The following is a 16,178-nucleotide window of genomic DNA, read 5'->3' as shown; positions in this document are numbered from 1 at the left end:
CAAGCAGTCCTGCACCACAATCAGCAATAAAAATGTTCAAGATTGATGGTCTTAATTGTAAAAGCAGTACAAAGGTCCTTGGAGCAATGAAAAATGCCATAGTGTTTTTCAAGTAAATCAAAAGGGTACTTTCAAATCAAATTCCATGCAACTCATTTAAGAAGTTTCCTCCAAGAAAAGTACCTTTAGAAACAAAAATCACAGGATACCTTCCTAATTTCTCATACACCTAATAAATATTATTAAAAATATTTGTATGAGATAGTCTTGATATTTTGTTGCATAAAGTGTGTTTATGGGACAGTACCAAAATGTCTAATAATGAACTATCATAGTAGTATTTGACTTTGAATAGCTCAAATTGTGGCCATTTAAATCAATGCTTTCTGAAGTGTTGTGCACACACCTATGTGAAGATACAAAACCATGATTGAGGTACAGAAAGGAAATATTATAAGCTTTATACCTGTATACATATATATGTTTTATATTTATATAGGTAAATATATATAATCTACAAAGAAAAAATAGGTTTTTGTAATGTATGAGATACAGATTCCATCTCATACCATCATTTGGTCCTAATGTATCAGTGTTCTGATGGAAATACCATGGTGCAGAGAGGATGAGCATGGCCTTTGAGGGACTTTTTCAATATAAGTGTTTTGAGATATATTTTAATTAATTATATCTTATTAAATAGAATATTATCTAATTTTAATTGAGTTAACCATGAAAAATGGATTAGTTTTATGAGGGAAAAGTAAGTATTACTAGAAAACCTCGGACTGGAACAAGTATTAAAAGTATAAATGAGAAAGTCTATGTCAGAGCTGACATGGTTCTACTTTACTATGTATCTGTACTTTTAAAATATTTGTGTGCAGAATATTAAATATTTTAAATAAAATCACAGATGTTGTATAATTTTAACCTTCATGTTCCTCTATACATTTGCAAAAGAGCGAGGTATATTTTTATACAGACAGAATGCAATTATCATATTTAACAAAACTAAAAATAATTTATTGATATCATGTAATCTCCCATTGATGATCAAACTCCACTGATTTTCTTGAAATTACATTTTTATACGTAGTTATTCAAGTCTGTATCTAAAACAATTCCACACGTGACTTTTTAAGTCAGTTTTATATACAGCTTAGTATTTGTAAGTTTCCTGAACTATGGTTTAATATTTTTTATCATTTTTAATGAAAAATTCTTGGCAAGTATTCTTCAAATGTGGCACCTTCCCCATTCTCTCTACCTTCTCCATCTTGAAACCCGATTACAAATGTATGCAACATTTCCTCTATGTCTTTTTTTTTTCTTTCTCTTTTGTATTTATTTATCCTTTTGTCTTGCTGTGCTTCAACCTACATTTTCTGATCAGTCTTTCAGTTCTCTAATCCTTTGTTTTGTTATTCCTAAACTACTGTTAAACCCATCTATTTAATTCTTAATTTTACTTCCAAAAGTTCTGTTGTATTTTTTATACTTCATTTTTATACTGTTTATATTTTAAAATTCTCTTTATACGTATTAATCGTATTTGTTTTAAAGTCCCTAATAAATGCAATATATTAGTCTCTTTGTTTTGCATCTATCTTCTATGGTTTCTAAGCTTATTTTCTGAGACCCTATGACCAAAGATATTCTAGAAAAACACCTATATTTTATCACTGCGAAAGCATCATTCTGAGTGAAAAAAGGAACTGATTTTCTTCTATTCTATTCACATTGTTTGAAAGATTCATATGGACAATTCTAGGAATGTTTGATGCCTATTTAATGATGCATGTATATCCCATTCTTTCACCTAACAGTTTAGTTTCTATTATATTACTTTAATTTTAAAGTATTTTACCCATATTTTATAATTAAATTTATTCAATGATCAACATCAGACATTTTACTACAGATACTCCATCATCATATTGTTGCTTAGAACTTTTCCACAAGTTTTTTTGTTTGTTTTTTTGATAATTTTCCCCCAAAACAAGAACAAGGATACAATATTACCTGAGATTCTACATGGTGGGAAGACACTTTTAAAATAGATTTTCCCAATATTCACTTTCCGTATTTTAAGCAATTATTCTTCTTATATGTTTAGGGATGTTTTTACAATTATAACCATTTCTATTTTTAATCTCTCCTTTCATTGTTGTCTGGTGACTTCCTTATTTTTAGCTGAAGCTTTGTTCTACAGTCCTATGACAGCTACTGTCTCATTATTATTTATTTTTGAAAGGAAGCCTTCTTTCTAAGAGTAGACAAATATTAATGGAGAATATTAGGAAATGTTAGGAAAGTGAATATTGGAATATAAGACTGACTGAACCATGTCTACTGTCTGTCCTTTGCACCATCACTCTGCCCTGTGGGTATGGCTCTCAAAGGACTAGCAAGAGAAATATGTGGATAGTAGTGAAATTGCACATGGCCCAAGTACTACATCTGCAATCTGGGGTTTAATTTTATTTAGCTGACCGAGAGTAGCAGTTGCAAAGTTGATTACTTACTCAACTTACCTTCTCTATCCAGTTAAACTGAGTTCTCCCCAAAGCAGACCCTGGGGCAAGTATACTGGTGCAATTAGTTAATTAGGCAGATTATCTCTGGAATCATCTATAGAGGAGTGAGCATGCGAGAGAGGAAGAGAAAGAGGCCATTACAGACGACATGGTCAACAGAAGCTCCTGCAGGCAACTCTGAGGGACAGTGTAGAAAATATCTCAGAGTTATCACAACAGAGGGGCAAGTCAGCTAAGACGTCACACCAAATCCCTTCTTTCACTGGCTGCTCTTAGGAAGCGTTAACTTTGTAGTATTGATACTTCCAGCCTATACCAAGTATGCTGGGCAAAGACCCTTGGGCACTCACGTTTGGCAGCCACTGGGTCTAGAAATAGTAAAAACTGAGGGGAAATGGTGTGGTATTAACAGCATATGCTACAGGGTAATATCTACCATCTTGTAAAAATTGTTTTTCTGTTGATTATCTTGGACCCTTTCCCCCTATCTTTCACAAGCATAAACAGAGCTCTAAACCATCACTATAATGTTGCAGATCTGGAACCTGTGGTTCTAGGCAAGATAGGCATTAGTTTGGTCCACAACAATGTGCACCTATTCTAGGAGACCATTCAGCAATGGCTGAGAATTTAATAGGCTCTCCAGGAAATTGAAGCTATTTTGCTATATCAAAGATGAAATGCTCTTCCCATCTAAAAATGTATTTGGTGTTAATCAAATGTACTGAAATACAGAAACCTATTTTATCATCATTAATAGGAAGCCTATTGCTTTAACATTGGAAGGAAAGTATATGCCTCCTTTTGAGGTTTGTTTTCAATGCCTTAGAAATGGAATACATTGAAACACTTGAAAAATGAAATTGCTGATGAAGAATATTTCTGAAAAGTATTTGGATATTCTATTCTCCACAATCTGATAATTAAACTGATAATTCAGATCAGAGAGTATACTGAAGCTAATATAAGGTTTTCTGAATGCATCTACCTAGCTATAATTTTCATAATGAGACATATGATAGTGGTTAGTGTTCAATCATGGTTTAATAGGAAATTTTATGGTTCATGACTTATACATCTCCTTTTTAGAGAAACCCAAAGGAAAAGGATTTGCTCCAAGAACGCTTAAAACAGTTGTATACCAAGCAAAAGTAAATGACAGATGTGCATATGTGGCCTTGAACATTTGAAATCTTCAAAGATTTATTCTTCTGAGCCTGAAAAAGTATTGTTTTTGGGATTCCGGTAATTTATATCTAGCATAGTTCATAAAGGATAGCATGATATCTAAACTTCCCACATTCTTTTTATTTGAAAACAATTATATTTCTTAACAGTTTCTCCTTATCTTCTCAGTCTCATAAAACATACATATTGGCTGGTACAATCTTTCAGCAAATTACAGAAAAAAAAGTGTTCTTATAATAATGGCTAAATTTCACTGAATACTTTATATTTTCCAAGTTCTAAATCTTGCATGTATATTAGTGTATTCAATTCCTATAAAAACCTTTGGAGATAGGGACTAATATATAATCCCTAGTTCTTAGATGAAAAAACTAAAGTACAGAGACATTTCACAACTAATAAGAGTCAGTTATGACTCCAGCTGTGGCCCCAGGGTACAAGCTCTTAGCCATTTATAGTGTCCTGTCCCCAAAGACATTAAAATATCAAAAAATATAGTTTTAGATTTAAGTACCTAAGAGTAGTAGGCTGATTTTGAGAACAAATAGTAGACTTTTCCATCTTCACTTCTTTTCTTTGAATAATAAGCTTGAAAATAGTTTTCAAAGACAAGAAGGAGACTTTCTGAGTTAATCATCTTATTTCACAAAGTCTATCAAAGTTAGCATTTGATAGTAATTGTGTTTGAAGAAAAGAAAACACATCAAACCTGAGAACAAGGAGAGTAATACGTAATTATCAATTTGATGAACACTTGCCAACACTTAGTATATTTTGAATATTTTGAGTGTGTCTTGAGTACAGGCATTCAAGTGAGATTGATTATGGCACCCACCTAACTTTACAAAGTTAAAACAGTACATGCAAAAATGTAGAAGAAGATGTGATTTATCATTATAATACAAAATAGTTAAGGCTGAGTTACGATACAGACAAGATTTATCCAGTAGACTTTCCTACGGCAAAGGAAATATCCTGTATACCTGGGCTGTCCAATATGGTAGCCATCAGCCATAAATTGCTCTGAGCAACTGAACTATGACTAGTGCAACTAAAGTCCTGGATTTCATGATTTCATAGAATACACATAATAGTAAAGACATGCTTAATAAGTATTTAATTAACTGAGATTTGTATTCAGCAACAATATATTATCAAAATGTAAAAATATAGTTACAAGTGTTCAAAATCATAGCAGCAAATGGCTAGAAATCACAAGGTTATCTAATATAACTTAGAACACTAAAGTTCAATTTATATTTCTTGTGAGCAATATGTTCATAATATATTATGATAATGTGAGGACAACATCAAACAGTAATGTGTGCTATAATCCCATTTGTTTAAAAAAATAAAAGGAAGGAAGGAAAGAAAAGAGAGAGTTGGCTTCTCTGGATATTTTATGCAGCCGGCAGATTAATTTTCTATTGCTGTGTAACAAACTACAACAAACTTAGACTCTTAAAACAACACCCATTTACTGTCTTACAGACCTCGATTTCTTGCTGGCTGTCACTGGGCACTGCTCTCAGCTCCTAGAGGCCGTCATATAACGTGATAATATATTTCTCCAAAGCCAGCAGAAAACTTTCTCTCTAAATTCCTCTCACAGTCTCGGTCAAAGACAATGTGTCAGTGGCTGATGAGCCAGGCATCCCTAAAGCTAAGAGAGTATAATGACTCAGTATAATGCCTTGAGTGGACTTTGCTTAATTGCAAATTAAACTTTGCTTAATTGAGTCAAAGCTGGCCACTGTGACCAATGAAAACAAAATTAGTAAAACAATAGGCAATGGTGCATGTCTGCCCTCTCCCTCTGCACCCACCCCTAATCCTTTTTTTCCTCTCCATCACTACCTGATCTACTTTTTAACAAAAATGGTCATTAGTTGTGGGATTGAGGTCTTCCTGCCCCAGAGCACAACTGAAGGCGATATGTACACATCAAAGTATGCTGGGGATTTTCAAAAGGGGTAGGGACACAAACTGTTATGGTTGTATTGAGTATGGGTGCCCAAATCTCTATTCTAGCCATGGAAGAAACCCATGGAAGAAATATTATTTTTTTAATTGAGTCTATTTTTCCAAAATATTAATGCTCCTCAAACATATACTGTCAATGACAAGAAAATATTCGATTTCTCTAATAGATTTCATTATGCTCTGTCTAATTTCATAAGGATAGACCCAGAGTCTGTAATATAATTAACTTTATTTCATATTTTAAATTTTTGGGTCATCAATTTAAATTCCTTAGGGGCAGTTGTACAAAATCAGGGTATTAAATTTACTATGTAATTTGTAGTATAAAATCTTTATATTTTGCCCAGTGAAGAAAAATTAGTCATATATGTTGTAAAAGCATGCACAAAAGCATGTAAAAGCAGAATTACCCTGAATACAATAGCACAATAAAAGATTTATGTTTCAATTTCAAAGTGGTATAGAAAGAATAAGAATATAAATTTAGACTAAAGTTTCTCTACTGCTATTCATGTGTATTTGACCAAAACAAATCAAATCAAGTAAAAAAGAAATAAAATTACCAGAAAAATTATCTTTATTTACACACAACTATATGTAATATTATGTATTGCATCTTCTATTCTCTGGAATGTTTTCCATTCAAACTGCAGAGCTTTAAATTGGTAATGATTAAAACTTTTCTCTTTGCAAGATTTGTAAACACAATTTTATAATCATTCTAACAATGGCTTAAAAGAATTATTTGCTTTCTAGCAGTGACAATAGCATAATGTTTTCACAGCACATAGTACTTTCTATAATGATCCTGTAGGAATGTAGAAAACAATTTTACTTTGTTGTTATGTACAATCAAAGTTGGTGCAATTTACTTCTACATCATTCTGCTATAATTATCTTTCTGGGTAATATCAACTCTTAAATTTAAAGAGTTTGGTTTTTTTTTTGAGTGAAAGAGGATGAGATAAATAAAAAAATAAAATTAGGGCTTCCCTGGTGGCGCAGTGGTTGAGAATCTTCCTGCCAATGCAGGGGACACGGGTTCGAGCCCTGGTCTGGGAAGATCCCACCATGCCGCGGAGCAACTGGGCCCGTGAGCCACAACTACTGAGCCTGCGCATCTGGAGCCTGTGCTCCGTCCGCAACGAGAGGCCACGACAGTGAGAGGCCCGCGCACCACAATGAAGAGTGGTCCCCGCTCGCCGCAACTAGAGAAAGACCTCGCACAGAAACGAAGACCCAACACAGCCAAAAATAAATTAATTAATTAATTAATAAAATAAAATAATTCCATTGCAACATGTCATCAAACATCCAGAAAAATTATAAATCATTTGAATTACCTAAGGCTTTTTAACTATTCAATCCTTGACTCAGGTTAAGTTCTTAACAGATGTTTTTTAAAGATTTGAAATAGTTTGGTCAAATTTTAAGACATTTGATGAAGTTTTAAATTACTTTATACAGATATTTATGTAGAATTTATAAAGTCATCACATTTGGCTTTTGTTTACTTTTTAAGTTTTTATTATGAGATGACTTCAGATTTGTAAGAAACCTGCAAACATAGTACAAAGAATTTCCATTCACTCTTCATTTAGATTTTACAAATGTTACCACTTAATCACATTTGCTTTATCATTATCCATGTACATATGTATGTATGTATGTATTGATATGTATGTATATAAATATGTATATATATACATATCTGTCTAAAGCTTTATATACACACATTTATATTTATACAACATATTCTACACATATATGTATTTTTTCTGAAACTCTGGAGAATCACCAATGTAATGTCCCTTTTCTTCTGCTTTCTTTAGGATATACTTCCCTAAAACAAATAAATTCTCTCATGTAACCACAGTACAATTATCAATATGAGGAAATTAATACTGATCCATACAATTATCTCATCTACAGAGTATGCTATAATTTCATGGGTATATCTGGTTCAGTTTGTTAATTTGGGGCAGGAATATAACAAAAGTGATGTCATGTTCTTCTCAGCACATCAAAAGGTACAGATGCCTATTTGTCTATTACATGAGATGCTAATTTGGATCACTCAGTCAAAGTGGCGCCTGTCAGTTTTCTCCACTGGCCAATTTACTCCACTGTAAACTTATGGTTTGCCACTCTGTTACTATATACACACGTTTTAGACCTTGTAAATATCCTGATTCTTATCTTTTGTTTTTCATCCTCTAGTTTTAATATCCGTCAATGACTTTTGCTTGAAACTATGAGTCCTTTGGAGGATTGCTAAATGGTGATTTCTTCTTCCATTAACGCTCTATTAATTATGGGCTAGAATTCTACTGTAAGGTAGAACTTTCCCTTACCCAATTTACTTATGTATTTATTAATTTATGTATATTAAAATTATTTTATACAGATAACTTATGTAGAATTTATAAAGCATCACATTTTTAATTTATCACTTTTAAAATTTTTATTATGAGATGATTTCAGATGTATAGGAAACCAGAAACAGAGTATAAAAATTTCCATATATTCTTTATACTCCGCATATTCATTTATGTATACCTGTGGGATTCACGATTTCCAATTTTAATCAACGTGCTTAATCAATTACTCTCATCATTTGCTCAGTTTGCTGCACAGTTGGTCAACAAGAGTACCTTTATGTTGACTCCTTTGACATTCCCTCAATATTCTTGGAATATTATTATTTTCCCAACATGATGCCCAAGGCCAGTTTCTCTCCCCAAGCTTTGGGATCAAATATTTCTCTAAGGAACTCTGTTGATTATTGCAGAGTAGTATTTGGAAGCTAAGGTGTGGGTGCTACGTGTGCTCGTTTCTACTGGGCACAATTGTTTCCTGCCCACTTAGCTCAGAGAGAAAAGGGAGTGTATCTTTATTTACAGAGATGGATAGATATGTGTGTGTGTGTGTGTGTGTGTGTGTGTGTGTGTGTGTGTATATATGTATATGTATATACATACACAAAAAAATGCAGAAATGTATAACACACTCACTAATACACATCTGTTTCTACAACAATCTAAGTATGTATATTAAACCCTATGGGTTCTATTATTCCAGTCCAACACCATAGGATTTATTCTATACTCTCCCCTTTCAATATTGGTAATTCCCTTTTCTGCCATTGAGAAACCTGGCTTTTATTATCAACAATATATTTATTGATTTATTCAAGTTTAGAATATAAAGAGTTGTAAACTCTTTGTCATATCACCATGAATAAAAAAGCTCCTTAACCATAATATAATACTGTTTATAGTTCTTTTTGTTTTTAATTCAAATTATATTTTCAACATAGTGTGTTCAAAATTACTTGGGTTAGTTCTCCACGTATTTTATCAACATTGTTGTATTTCTCATTTGTAATTCAGTTATTATTTTTCTTATTTTTATTGCTCTTGTGATCCTCCACATCCTTACTGATTTTTATTTATTGAGTATATGAAACAGCATGGTTCCAAAAATAAAAAATATATACGAAAAGGTGTATTCAATGTTATGTCTCCCCTACCAGCCTTTTTATCTTGTTCCTAATGCCTATCCTGTAGATAAACAAACTTACTAGCTTCTGGTTCATTCTTCCTTTGTTTTTAGGTGCCCAAATAGGCAGCCATGAGTAATTTTTATTTCTGTTTTTTAAAACAAAATCTGGTATACCAGAGATGCCATGGAATCTCTCTCATTTCTATTCATAGACATTTTCCTAGTTTTTATAGGTACATAGTACTCCACTGTATGGATGCACCATAGTTTATGCAGCAATTCCCCTATGTCTGTACATTTATGTTGTATCCAACATTCTGGAATTAAAAACTGTACTGCAGTAAATAATATGTTAATTTTTTATTGTTGAAGGTTTATCTTCAAAGTAAATTTCTAGATGTGCCCTTGCTGTGTTAAAAGGAAAATGTATGTGTAGTTTTATTAGCTATTTCCACAGTTCTCTTAATAGTAGTTTTAAAATAAATACACAATCCTCTTATCAGCTGGGTAATCCTCTTATCAATCCTCTTTCTAGAACACAAAGGCATATTCCATGCTCGCTCTTCATAGAGGCCTGAAATACCTCACCACTTTTTTAAAAAACCTATATATTTTTTTCAAATTTTGTGTCACAGCTTCAATTCCAAGGTGTTCCAAAATGGCAGAAGCTGTATCTTATTCATTATTTTTATTTTATTTATTTATTTTTTTTTTTGCGGTACGCGGGCCTCTCACTGTTGTGGCCTCTCCCGTTGCGGAGCACAGGCTCCGGACGCGCAGGCTCAGCGGCCATGGCTCACGGGCCCAGCCGCTCCGCGGCACGTGGGATCTTCCCAGACCAGGGCACGAACCCGTGTCCCCTGCATCGGCAGGCGGACTCTCTACCACTGTGCCACCAGGGAAGCCCTATTCATTATTTTTAATACCCCAAATACCTAGCAGCGTGGCTTCAAAATACAGACATTTCTAAATAAATTGATCCAACATGGAAGGACATTATTCAAATCAGTACATTTTCCTTCAGGCTTTTTGGAGAAAAATATATGTCTAATGTCCAAAAAATATATGTCCATTTCTAATGGAATTAGAAAATACTGTTAAATGAATGAAAACAAGAACACTATCTAAACTTGCAGATGTATGCTGTCCAATTTTGAAATCTTACTACAAAGCTACATTAATCAAGACAGTGATACTGCCATGTGGACAAACATGTTAAACAGTGGAGCAGAATAGAGAGGTCAGAAATATAAACTCACACTGATGTCCATTTTTTTACACATTAAGGTGCCAAATCAATTCATATGGGAGAAGACAGTCTTTTAGAATACACTTGGACAACTGGATATCTCTATGTGTACTTAATTAATTAATTTTTAGAGCTAGATACTTCATATCATACCAAAATATAATTTAAAGTAGATTATAGACCTAACTGTAATATATTAAAATTCTGGATAAAAACATAGGATAAAATATTTCTGACCTTGATGTAGGCAAAGATTTCTAGATATGATATCAAGAGTAGAATATACATTAAACTAATAAGTTGCACTTTATGAAAATTAAATAAGGTGGCCCTTCAAAAGACACCAACTAAATATCTATTTATTTATTTATTTGGCTGCACTGGATCATTGAAAAAAAAAGAATAGATGAGAGAAAATATTTGCAAATTATATTAGGTAAAGGTCTTGTTTTCAGAATATGTATAGAACACAAACCCTGTAAAAGTCAAAGACATAAAAATGCAATAAAGGGTTGAAAAGATATTTTGAAAAAGAAAAGATAAGAACAGCTACTGAGCAGAAGAAAAGATGCTCAATATTGTCCTGTCATTAGAAATATGCAAATAAGAGCCACAATGAGATTCCCCTACAGACCTATTATAATGGCTACAGCCAAAAAGTGATATAATACTAAATATGTATAAGAATGTGGAGAAACTGGAACCTTCTTATATTGTTGGTATGAATGTAAAATGGTCCTGCTACCATGGAAACAGCTTGGAAGTTTCTTAAAATATCAAACATAAATTTAACAATGTATAATTCAGGAATTCTATTCCTTGGTATCTATCCAAGATAAATGAAAACATGATACATCCATACAAAGATTTGCACATTAATGTTTATAGTAGCATTTTCAATAACATTCAAAAGTGAAAGCAATTCGCACATCCATGAATCCATTAACTAACTGGTAAGAGATAAAATGAGGTACATGTATATGTGTATACTCTACCCAAGTAACTGTAGAGACACAAAGACTCATTTGGGGAACAAGTATTATTTAAAGGAGGGAGAGAGTGGCCCTTTTAAAGGGCAGAGAACCAGGAGAGCTTCTAATCTGAGACCCCCTAACAACAGGGCTCTGTACACCTGATGCTACACCCCACACAACAGTGTGAGGGGATGATATGATGAACTCCATCCAATGAGGGTGAGCCTGGGCCACAGGCATTTGTGTGTTAAGTGACTGGAGAAAACCCAAAGGCCTCCATCACCCCAGACCTCCCTAAGGAGGCTTCCCTGTGCCGTGAAGCACAGGACTGGCCTGGAATCCACTATGCTGTCACCTTCCTACTGCCAAGCTAAGGAGGCCAATGCCTTTTGATCCCATTATATGATACTCTCTCCCAGGACCTAATCCACTAGTTTGGTTAAAAATTGAGAATATGGTAAAGAGCATGAACTATAGTAACAAAGTGAACCAGTAACAAAGAAAGATTCTTAAGAAAGTGAGTGGGTATAAAAGACATATTACATAAGGAGTGATTAACCTAAATTAAGAAAAAAGCCACCACAAGAAGAAAGAGTAAGGGGAGAAAATTGAAAAAGTGACAGTACTAGTTTAAACTCCACTTCAAAACTTTGTAAATATTACTTATAAATATGTTAGTTAAAATAGCAAGAAAGAGTGACTAATAATCTAAGCAATTAAAGTATTTCCTTATTTTTGTCACCATACTACTTTCACTTCTTTTAACAACTGTCAGCATAGTGCTTAATAAATTGGTATAAATATTTGTAACAGGTGGAAATTAATCAGGCATCATAATTTTTTTTTTAAAAAATGGAAGCAAGCAACCTAGGTTTACACTAAGAACATAGGAAGATGTAAACAGCATGGTGCCTTTATTAGTAGTAAATGGAGGGCCTTATAAGAAAAAGAGGTGTATTTATTTCAATAAAATAATTTGAACAATAATACATTGGTAGTATTAAAAGAAAATCATCTAATTAAAAACTGAAAATGAAAAAAAATTAAATTTACAGAATATTTGGGAATTAATCAACAGTCAATGAGAACTTCTAGAACAGAAAGAAATAATCTTATTTGAAGTTAATGACATTGTTTATAGCTGATATAATGAACTTTTAATATGTTAAACATACCTGGATAACCCTATTTCTATCAAAGCCTAGCTTCTAAAACAGGGAACAGATTATAGTCAGACATTAATGATTTTCCAATCACGATTTCCAATGAATTTCTCTCTCTTCTTTAAAAAAAAAAAAATCCTGTCACAGAATGCAAGTTCACGTGCCCGACGCACAGTGAGGTCAAACAAACCAAAACATCAAACTTTGGAGTAGAGAAAGTTTTATTGCAGGGTCATGCAAGGAGAGCAGTGGTTCATGCCCCCAGAAAACCCCAAACTCCCCAAAAGGTTTCAGAAAAGCATTTTTAAAGGCCAGAAGAGGGAAGGGGGTCTCAGGGTATGTGATCACCTCGCGCACAATTCTCTGGTTGATGGTGAGGTAACAGGGCAGTTAACATTATCAATCCACAAGCGCCAGAAGGTCTGGGGGGGCTACTGCTCATGACATCAAATAGTTAATTTCTTCCATTTGGTGGTGTTTTTAGCAGCAGAAAAGCTCAGGAAATATGCATGAGATACTATTATCTTGGTACTTCAGAGAAGAGCTACAGCAGAGGATATGGGGAAGGGATTTTTCTCAGGAAGGCCCCACAGGGTCCTATTCAGATTATGTGACTATCACCAACTACTGAGATTTCTGAAATTTAAACCAAATTTATTTCTACTGGCAATTACCTATTGTTACTACATGAACTATTTTGATCACTAGAATATCCCCATTGAAATAGTACATTTATGAAATACTTCATGAAAAATTAGCAAATAGATTGAGGGCATTTGCATTATTTCATCCATACCACATAACATGAGACTAAATAGTCTGGGATTATCTAGACTTTGATGTAGTTTTCTTGGTTGGCATACTTCTGTAAAACAATATTTAGGACAGTTTTGGGTAAAAAATTAAAATATCAGATTAGCAATGCCCAATTTTCTTTTTCTACCTCAAAAAACATGAGATAGTCTTTTTTTCGAATTGGAATTTTTTTTTAAATTATTTAATACATTTTAGAATAGTTTCAGATTTACAGAAAAATTTAGATAGTACAGGGAGTTCTCATATGCCCTCTACCCAGTTTCCTCTAGTATTAACATTTACATTAATATGGGATTCTTTGTCACTATTAGAGATAGTCTTATTTACTATCCTGTACACAAAGTGCTAGATCTTTCTTTCCATTTCCATTATGAAATTTTATCTTACCTTTAGTGAACAGCAATATCTTGGGCTAAATTTTATCTAACTTTAGTGAATAGCAATATCTTGGGCTACAGCTTGAACCTGTACATGCTTGTTTTAAAAATAAGAAAACAGGGCTTCCCTGGTGGTGCAGTGGTTGAGAGTCTGCCTGCCGATGCAGGGGACACGGGTTCGTGCCCCGGTGCAGGAAGATCCCACATGCCGCAGAGCGGCTGGGCCCGTGAGCCATGGCCGCTGAGCCTGCGCGTCCGGAGCCTGTGCTCCGCAACGGGAGAGGCCACAGCAGTGAGAGGCCCGCGTATCACAAAAAAAAAGAAAAAAAACAAATGGCAAACTCCCGTAGACAATTCTTCTTTAAAACAAATTCCTACTGACACAGCACACAAATAACCATTAGACATCAGTGGACCATATTGACACGATATGGATCTGTTGTGTAAAGCAACAGAAAGCTCTGTGCAAGGCAATTTATATAATGGGTTCTTGCTATATGATGCCAAGCAAGCCACAGGAACAATTACATTATGAACTTTTGGTATGATTTTTCAGGTTGGAAAAAACGCATTAAAAGGTTTTCTTTAGTCATTTCTGAAAATATATGTCTAATGTATGTGGCAATTCTTATTGAAATGGGTCATAAATATACAGTGAGACTTAAAAGGAATTAATAATTATTTAGCTATATGTTAATGAATTAGTTTGTGTGAGCTGAAAGAAGAGTAGAAAAGTACAAATGGTTCTTTTCATGACATAAAATTCAGGATATCTTGAAATTCCAGGGATTTTACTATGAAACAATAGAGGAAACATGAATTTTCCTACCATTTAAAAATAAATATAACTTAAAATATTCAACGTGGCAATGAGATGTTGTCAGATCTGAATTCTAGTAAGTTTATACACTGCTATCCATGGACAGTAGTAAACGCAAGTGAGTTAGGTGATTTCTTCAATGGACAATCTGCTAGTAATACAGTTTCTTGTAAAATAATTGAAGAAAAAATAAAGCAAAAAGTGATCCTACTAAATTATTAACTGAAAAGAGATTTACTTTCTTAAAAAACAAGAAAGACACTAATTTCTTTAAACAAGCTTACAATTAATATGACTTGTTCTAAAGGAAAAATTATTTTACATGACTTTTATTTGTCCTAATTGTTATGTATATGTGCTTGCATAATTTATAAAAGGCAGCTGGCCAAATATAATAAGGAGAAGTCCCAGGTCTTTTTGAATTTTTCTCTATCAAAATATTAGGAAAAAACATTTAAGCCTTTGTGTTTCTGTTTTCTTAATAGTAAAATGGACATTAAAGTAAATGATTGATAATATTCTTTCTCATGTTATTATTGAAATTTCTAAGATTATATTAAACTTATTGTTCACAATAATATTAATCCATCGACAAATACTGAAGATTTTTGTATTTATCTCCTATGGCAATATTTTTTAATTCATTCATCGATTTATTGACTCATTCATTCATCAAATGTAAGTTCAGCACATATTTTTATACTAAATATTGTGTTAACCAATATGGATAGAGAAATTAAAAACAACTTCTTTTCAAGGACCTAATAAAACAGAAAAATATATATGGACACTGTGTTTAAGTGCTGACATAGAAATAAGCATGTAGTGTGATGGAAACAGTCCAGAGAAGTAGCTAAAGCTACTTTTTTTTTTTTTTTGAAGTTAAGGAAGGCTTCTTGAAGGAATGGGTAGAAAAAAGAGTTGGCATTTTTTTTTCTTAGAAATAATACCTGTTCCTTCATTATATAATATAAAATCTAGAAATCTATGCTTAATCAAAAACTTCTGTGAACTAGACTTTGAGTATAGTTAACAGTCTTAACAGAGTAAAAATAAAATGATTATTCTCCAAATAAAAACAAAATTGCATTTCTTAATATTCTTTTAAATAATTTCATTAATCTCAGATTCATTAATAAATCAATGTTAATATTTTATTCCATGTTATATACAGTTTGCAATCTGAAAAGATTTTTACCAGATGACCTTTATTCATTAAAGCACACTTCAATAAGCTTCAAATATTAATATATTAGAAGGAACATTATTTAACTTTATTTTTATGCCATTTTATATGTTAACTATCTTGTCCTGCTCATATAAAATGATTAAATACATTACTTCCTGATATGCTAACAATTGATATACAAAATGTTAAGAGTATTTCCATCATTTAACAGGACTGAGCTAAGAAAATTGAACTATGTATGAGATCCAAGTTCCGGCTTAATTATTAGGGTGATAAGATTGTTCTCATTTTTCCTCACATTTTGCCAGGACAATGTATTATCATATAAAGTGGGAGAAACTGGCACTTACCCATGTCTTTAAAATTTTGCAGTTT

Source organism: Globicephala melas, chromosome 13 (assembly GCF_963455315.2).
Source record: "Globicephala melas chromosome 13, mGloMel1.2, whole genome shotgun sequence".
Lineage (NCBI taxonomy): Eukaryota > Metazoa > Chordata > Mammalia > Artiodactyla > Delphinidae > Globicephala > Globicephala melas.
This window is presented reverse-complemented; position numbering follows the sequence as displayed.